Source organism: Tupaia chinensis, unplaced genomic scaffold (genome assembly GCF_000334495.1).
Source record: "Tupaia chinensis unplaced genomic scaffold, TupChi_1.0 Scaffold000161_3, whole genome shotgun sequence".
NCBI classification, from domain to species: Eukaryota; Metazoa; Chordata; class Mammalia; order Scandentia; family Tupaiidae; genus Tupaia; species Tupaia belangeri.
In genome coordinates, this window is record NW_006159634.1 from 436901 (window position 1) to 445151 (window position 8251).

Below are 8251 nucleotides of genomic sequence, written 5' to 3' on the forward strand. Positions count from 1 at the left end.
AAAAACGTTCATCATAGCATTCCGTTATAGTGCTGAACTACAAAGAGCCAAAATGACCACCAACAGTGGACTGGACAAGCAGACAGAGGAACAGGGGAATATTCACACCACAATACGTACTCATACCCAGCAGTGAAACTGAACCAACGACAGCTACGTGCAATGGCATGAGGAAATCTCAAGAGTATAATGCTGAGTGATAGAAACAAGTCTATGATTCTATTTATACAGCTTAATAAATAGGGAACTGTAGAACGGAGTGAGACACAGGAGTGGCTGGCTGGAGGGAGAAGGCAGTGAATAAAAAAGGACATGCGGGAATCCTGAGCTGCTGTGGCATGTTTTTCTTTCTTTTTTAGAGATTTTTGCTTTGGGAATGTGTGCTCGCTGGAAAGACAGAATGAGACAGAGAGACGGAAAGCTAGAAATCATCCCCAGGGAGAACGACCGTACCACTATCCCTTTCCCTCCATTCTCCTCCTAGGACCTTGAGCATGCACACATGTGCCTGGTGTGAGTTTTAAACTTCCGGGTCCAGGACACAAACCAAAGTCGACTCTCTAGGAGTCCAGTGACTTAATCACTACGCCATCTGCTGGTCCCAGCGACATGTTTTTCTTAACCAGGATCAGCCTCCATTGCTGTTGCTTTGTGATCATTTTCTGAGCTGCAGAATTGTTATGGGTACCATTCAGTGTTTTTCATCTGGTTGTTTGTTTTCTAAGGCATTGAGAACAAAGGGAGATGCAGACCCTCAGCTGTAGACTGAATGTCTGTCACTGCCAGGGTTTCAGCCATAACCACACAGCTTCAGGTGCTGAGTAAAGGCTCTCTGGGAGAACAAGATGCTCAGGAGTACTTTCCCCTTTTATTTTGATTTTTGTCACATTACAAACACAAGCCCATTGTAGGAAGTTAGGAACGTCTGGTAAAAGTTGAAAAAGAAATCATAGTATCCCATCAACCACAGGCCATTGCCACTCACATTTTAGCTATTTCCTTCCAGACTTTCTCGGCATTTTTCTGTGTTATCCCATAATAATAATAATAATTGTTATTATTATAAAAAACCTAAATCATCCTTCAGTCAAACCATCTCCTAAAAATCTCACACTTCCAAGAAAATTGTTTTAAATTCATGATTGTGTGTGTGTGTGTGTGTGTGTACATGAGCGGATGAGTGAGAAAGAGAGACAGAAATGAGCACCCTCCCCAGGATCTGGTCACGTCGCAGTCCCCTTCCTCCAGTCCTCCAGCCCATTGGACCTTGGGCTCTCGCATGCCTGATGTGTTTCAAGCCGACTGGGCTAGGATTTGAACTACAGTCACCGTGTGGGACCCAGCTTCTCTTGAGCAGCACATTATTGTGGCACAGTGGAGCTGGCCCCGAATTTCACTCTTTAGAAACTCTTAATAAGTGTCCTTTATGGGTGAACAAATACTATTTCATATAGTAGAAATATAGTATGACTATAATTACAATAGAATATTATATTATTACTCTAATTATTATTCCCTTACTAGATTTCGGGTTGCTGATCATTTTGGGATTTGCTACGTGATTTTTCTTTGCATGTAAGTCATATACAGAACATTGGTTTACATTTTGAATGGTTTTCCTGGGTTGGATTACCTGTGAGGAAAATGGCTGGAATAAGCAGGAAAAGCACTTTCAATGCTCCTGGCGAAGATGTTAACTTTTCTTTTTCTTTTTTTAGAAGTTTTTGCTATAGGGCGCATGCGCTCGCCAGACAGAGAGAGAGAGAGAGAGAGAGAGAGATACAGACAGAAAGCGAGAAATCACCCCTTAGGGGAGATGGCCATGCCACAATCCCTTCTCCTTCATTCTCCTCTCAGGATCTTGGGCACACACGCACACATGCCCGGCGTGAGTTTTAAGCCACCAGGTCTGGGACGTGAACCACAGTTGACTACGTGGGAGTTCAGTGACATAGCCATTACGCTAACTGCTGGTCCCTTAACTTTGCTTTTTCTGAAAAACATCTACACAACCTCTCACAAGACTGCAGTGTTGGACAGATGGGATTTGAGCAGAGAGAAGGGTCAGAAATGGCTCTTGTTGGGAAAGGAAAACGGGGCCTTTCACAAGGTATGTGTCTCCTCATGCAGGGATAAGTGCCCCCACATGCAACCAGACTCTGGTGGCTGCAGCTTAGCCTCGGGAGGGCTGAGACACCTGACCCCTGTGACCCGCTGGTATTTCCCACAGTTCCTCAGTGGTCGTGTTTGGAAGGCCTGAGCATTCCCTAGGCCCTCTGCACCCTGGTCTCGCCCATCACACACACACATTCACTCACACACACACGGGGAAAACTTTGCTACGACCGCTTTTACCAGTTTATAAATTAGCCTGTCTGCTCCAGCAGGCCTCCGTCTCCGCAGTTTATGAGGGTGGCCTTATTAAAGTGCTATTTTGGTATTCACCTCATGTTTCTGTATTGTACTACAGCTATAGCACCTTGGGAGGGGACAGGACCCTATAAATAAAATATTCATTTATCACCGTGGGCAATAAAGTTCTCGATCTCTTACTTCTCTTCATATTTTTCTTTTTATTGGAGTGCCAAAGCAAGCAGCAAATGAAGTCAGATATCTGTGAAGCTTTCCACACACATACCTTAGAGCATGAGCAGTGAGTGTAAGATACAGGGCCCAAGGGACCAGCCAATGGCATGGTGGCTAAGGAGGCTAGATCCCACAGGGCTCACCTCATAGTTCAAGCCCTGGACCTGGCAGCTTGAGAAACATGACAGGCATGCATGGATGTATACATGCACAGAACCCTGAGAGGAGAGAAGGAGAAGGGACTGCGGCCAAAAATCCCCAATGGGGATTCTCTCTCCCTCTCTCCCTCTCTCTCCTTCTCCTCCTCTCTCTCTCTCTCCACCTCGAAGTGTCAGATGACACCACTCAGCCCATTTAAATAATGACCATGAACTAGAGCCCAGGAGGCCCCCCTTTTTGTCTCCTTCCCATTTCCCAATGTCTCCCCCTTGCTCTTCCACTTTAAAAGGGCTCTGGAACATTTCTTTCTTTAAAAAAATGTTTTATTTATTTATTTATTCCATGAACAAGAGAGACAGAGTCATAGCAGGCTAGGCAGAGACAGCACCTCCAACAGGGTTGTGGCACTGCCATCCACCCCTAGCTTAGATGAGCCCTGGATCATGGGCCCACGTGCCTGGCTAACTTAGAGAGGAATCTAGATGCGAACCCAGGACCTTCGCACGTGGGTCAGCCTTACAGAGCATATCATTTCACCACAGCGCCACCATCTGGCCCCAGAACATTTCTTCCATCTTGTGAAGCTTTCATCCTTGTCTCATTTCAATTATGCCGTCGATGCCTGGAGGGAGGTGGCACGTCTCTGGAGGGACACAGCATGGCTGCTGCTTGCACGGTCCTGGAGTTGGCAGGGTCAGGCGGGAGGATAATGACCCATGGCCAGGGCGAATCATCCTCAGTGGGCAAGTGCTTGACTTGTGCCAGGCACGTGAGATGGGAGCTAAACAAGCCCCAGGGCACCACATCGGGACAAGGACCTCAGCTCCCCTGCCCTGTCACGGTTTCTCTGCTTAGTCACATGACTGCCCCTGCAACAGAGACCCAAGGCTCAGGAAATGCTCGCGTGCCACTCTAGACTGGGAGACCAGTCCTTATCGCCACTACCTATATGACCTCATCGTGGTTTCTGTGCAGCTCTATTCTGACAGACAGCCTTTGCTTTCCTGGAAAGAAGGAGAATTGCACAAGTGAAGAAAGACTGCCCGGGCATCGCTCTTCCCGTTCTCACTCTGAGCGGACGCTGTTCATCCATCTCCGGAGACCGCCGGGGCAGCCATGCGCTCGCTGGGAAGGAGGGTGGGAAATGACACTCACGGCATGACTGCGAACTCACATGGATCGCTTTTAAGAGACAAATGGAAGCAAAAAGCCTGGGCACGTGGCGTGTCTGAAGAGGCGCGCTCGGCAGAAATGACAGCTCTTTTTACCAGGGACTTGCCCAAAATACAGACACTCAAGACTTCACTTCTAGGGCAGGAAAGTGGCTTCCGAGTAGAACCCAGACCCTGCCCGCCGTGGAGAGACCGGCTCACCGGTGACATCGACTTCTCTGCATCCGCAGGAGAGGCTTGCCCTCTACTCCTCTCGTTCACCCCTCTGTTTGGTAAATGCTGCCGTCTGGGCGCTTAGAGCAGCTCTGGGGACACCCGAGGTCTCCCTCACTGGGCCGCGCTCGAGGGGAGAAGACAGACGCCCACGATGGGCACACGAGTAGCTGGGGCCCATGGCGGCCGCGGCATGCATGGATGTATACATGCACAGAACCCTGAGAGGAGAGAAGGAGAAGGGACTGCGGCCAAAAATCCCCAATGGGGATTCTCTCTCCCTCTCTCCCTCTCTCTCCTTCTCCTCCTCTCTCTCTCTCTCCACCTCGAAGTGTCAGATGACACCACTCAGCCCATTTAAATAATGACCATGAACTAGAGCCCAGGAGGCCCCCCTTTTTGTCTCCTTCCCATTTCCCAATGTCTCCCCCTTGCTCTTCCACTTTAAAAGGGCTCTGGAACATTTCTTTCTTTAAAAAAATGTTTTATTTATTTATTTATTCCATGAACAAGAGAGACAGAGTCATAGCAGGCTAGGCAGAGACAGCACCTCCAACAGGGTTGTGGCACTGCCATCCACCCCTAGCTTAGATGAGCCCTGGATCATGGGCCCACGTGCCTGGCTAACTTAGAGAGGAATCTAGATGCGAACCCAGGACCTTCGCACGTGGGTCAGCCTTACAGAGCATATCATTTCACCACAGCGCCACCATCTGGCCCCAGAACATTTCTTCCATCTTGTGAAGCTTTCATCCTTGTCTCATTTCAATTATGCCGTCGATGCCTGGAGGGAGGTGGCACGTCTCTGGAGGGACACAGCATGGCTGCTGCTTGCACGGTCCTGGAGTTGGCAGGGTCAGGCGGGAGGATAATGACCCATGGCCAGGGCGAATCATCCTCAGTGGGCAAGTGCTTGACTTGTGCCAGGCACGTGAGATGGGAGCTAAACAAGCCCCAGGGCACCACATCGGGACAAGGACCTCAGCTCCCCTGCCCTGTCACGGTTTCTCTGCTTAGTCACATGACTGCCCCTGCAACAGAGACCCAAGGCTCAGGAAATGCTCGCGTGCCACTCTAGACTGGGAGACCAGTCCTTATCGCCACTACCTATATGACCTCATCGTGGTTTCTGTGCAGCTCTATTCTGACAGACAGCCTTTGCTTTCCTGGAAAGAAGGAGAATTGCACAAGTGAAGAAAGACTGCCCGGGCATCGCTCTTCCCGTTCTCACTCTGAGCGGACGCTGTTCATCCATCTCCGGAGACCGCCGGGGCAGCCATGCGCTCGCTGGGAAGGAGGGTGGGAAATGACACTCACGGCATGACTGCGAACTCACATGGATCGCTTTTAAGAGACAAATGGAAGCAAAAAGCCTGGGCACGTGGCGTGTCTGAAGAGGCGCGCTCGGCAGAAATGACAGCTCTTTTTACCAGGGACTTGCCCAAAATACAGACACTCAAGACTTCACTTCTAGGGCAGGAAAGTGGCTTCCGAGTAGACACCGAAACCCGCCCCCCATGACCGGCTCACCGGTGACATCGACTTCTCTGCATCCGCAGGAGAGGCTTGCCCTCTACTCCTCTCGTTCACCCCTCTGTTTGGTAAATGCTGCCGTCTGGGCGCTTAGAGCAGCTCTGGGGACACCCGAGGTCTCCCTCACTGGGCCGCGCTCGAGGGGAGAAGACAGACGCCCACGATGGGCACACGAGTAGCTGGGGCCCAGGGCGGCCGCGACAGGCTGAGACGGCCCTCGGGGGTGGCTGCCGGCACCATTTGGGGAAACCGGACGCCCCGTCCTGTCTGGCAGGCGTGTTTGTTTCCTTGGGCTGCCATGACAGTGCCTGGCCAGCAGCTTGGATGCCAGACACCTGTTCTCCCGGAACTCGGGGGTGGGGATGGAGAGCGAGGTATTGGCGGGCCTGACCCCCTTGGCATCATCCCGCGTCCTCACAAGGACACCAGCCGGATCAGTGTAGGCCCTGTTTGTTGGTTCGGACTGCTGTAACAAACACGCCGCAGCTGAGGGGCTTTCAGACAGGAGCTTCTCCCTAGTGTCCGAGGGGCAGGGAGTTCCGACACGGAGCACACGGATTAGTGTGGGGAGCCTGGCTCTGCTCCCTCCACGGCGGTGCCACTGCGCCCTCGCAGAGAAGAGGGACAAACAGGCCCGCTGGGGCCTCCTGCATCAGAACACTCAATCCAGGCCCGAGTGAGAGCCCTCAGGACCTGATCAGCTCCCAGGCCCACCTTCCAACACTACCCACAGGGACTAGGCTTCAAGGCGTGAATGGGGAGGGGACAGAGGCACTGGGAGGTAACAGTAACCCCTTTAACCCACCCCCCCAAACACGGTCACATCCTCAGGTACTGGCAACTAGGACTTCAATATTTGGATGGCAGGGGCTAAAATTCAGGCTGTAACACTCTATTAAAATAACAAATGGACTCTTGGCTGAGAGTCAACCTCAAGCTAGTCACTACCTCTCCCACCTCTGAACTCCCACCGCAGTCGCCAAGGTCAGGGAGGTTCTGTTGAAGGACCAGAATGACTCCATTTCCTTGGAGGGCGACTCCATTTCCTTGGAGGGCGACTCCATTTCCTTGGAGGGCGACTCCATTTTGTTAAACCCACCTTGCTGAGAATCGGTGCCAGCTCAAGTAGGAGAGGGTCATGAGAAGAACGAAAGAAATACCAGAGACCTGAAGTAACTTTCTCGCCCATCTTAACGGTCTGAAGACCAATCAGGAAAAGACAACTTGCTTCTTGGAATCTACAGCCCATGTACAGCTGCGTGACTGCCTTCCCCGGCACCCCTCGACCTCCCCTTAACGGCCAAATAAACACCCAGCCCCACTCACACCGGGGCTCGCCACTCTGACATGCTGTGCCGGTGAGATTGGGAGTCCTGGCTCGAGCCCGAATAAAAACGACCCTCAGGTGCTTACAGCGGAATCGACTCCTTGTGGTTTTTTGGGAACTCTGTGACCGGGGCACTACGCCATGACTTGCCCAAGGCCAGAAACGGAAAAGTCCAGACGCAGAATGCAAAATGAGCCTTACCTCCTCCCCAATTCCTCACTGCGGAGAAGCCTCTGGGAAGTCAGTGTAGAAGCCTGGCTTCAAGCAACAGTGTTGTGGCTACAAGTCAGGGCTGGTGCCTGGGAGAGTGTGAGCGGCTGTGGTCTTCCCTCCACTGGCCTCTTCCCTGCATTCCCGAGACGGCGAGGCAGGCCGGGTGGCAGCGAGCCCCTGTTCAGCCAGGCTCGCTGCAGTCAGGCTCTTTGACAAGTTCTTCAGTAGCTCCCAGGTTATTTCCATTCTTTAAAACCCTTTGTGGAGGGGAGCGGTGAGGCCAGAGATGGGGCACAGGTGGCTGACCTGAGGACCTGCTTTCTTGGCTGATGGGAAATACAAGTCCCCACTCACTGACACGTCTCGCTTCGCATGTGCAAGGGCCTCGTCTCCATCCCATCATTTCCGCCCAGGCCAGGTGGGTCTGCCTTCAGCCCAGCTGTGCCCTGGGTGTTACCTCGCTATCCTCATAGACTGCGCTCACCTGGATGGAGTTCGAGTCTATTCCTCGGAGCAGCTGATTCTGGGGGAAGAGTGGGTCTCAAGACTTCACTTCTAGGGTGGGAAAGTGGCTTCCGAGTAGAACCCAGACCCTGCCCGCCGTGGAGAGGCCGGCTCACCAGTGACATTGACCTTTTAGTTTTGGAAGCAGTTCTACACTGTATTTCAATGGACGTTAACAGCACGTCCAACCATCACAAACGAGCAAGCCATCGGCAATCTCGCACGGCAGCCGCAACCGTCCCAGCTCGGGCTGCCAGCTCAAACAGTTAACTCCCGATTAATTAATTTAATCAAGTCTTTGCCAACTCATACAGCGTCGGGCACGCAGTTAACACAAAAGACCTTGTTGGCTAATTGCTTAAGTGATTTTAAAAATGGTTTTAATGAACCAGGCTGCAATTGGACTGGGTGCTATTTTTCCCTATCAACAAGAGAAAAGTGTGTGAATGTGCGGCAGAGCAAAATAACCTGAGTTACGGTCTACAGTTTGTGAGACGGAACAATAGCTGCTCAGAGCACGAGCCTGGCCTGGCTCGGGGCTGGA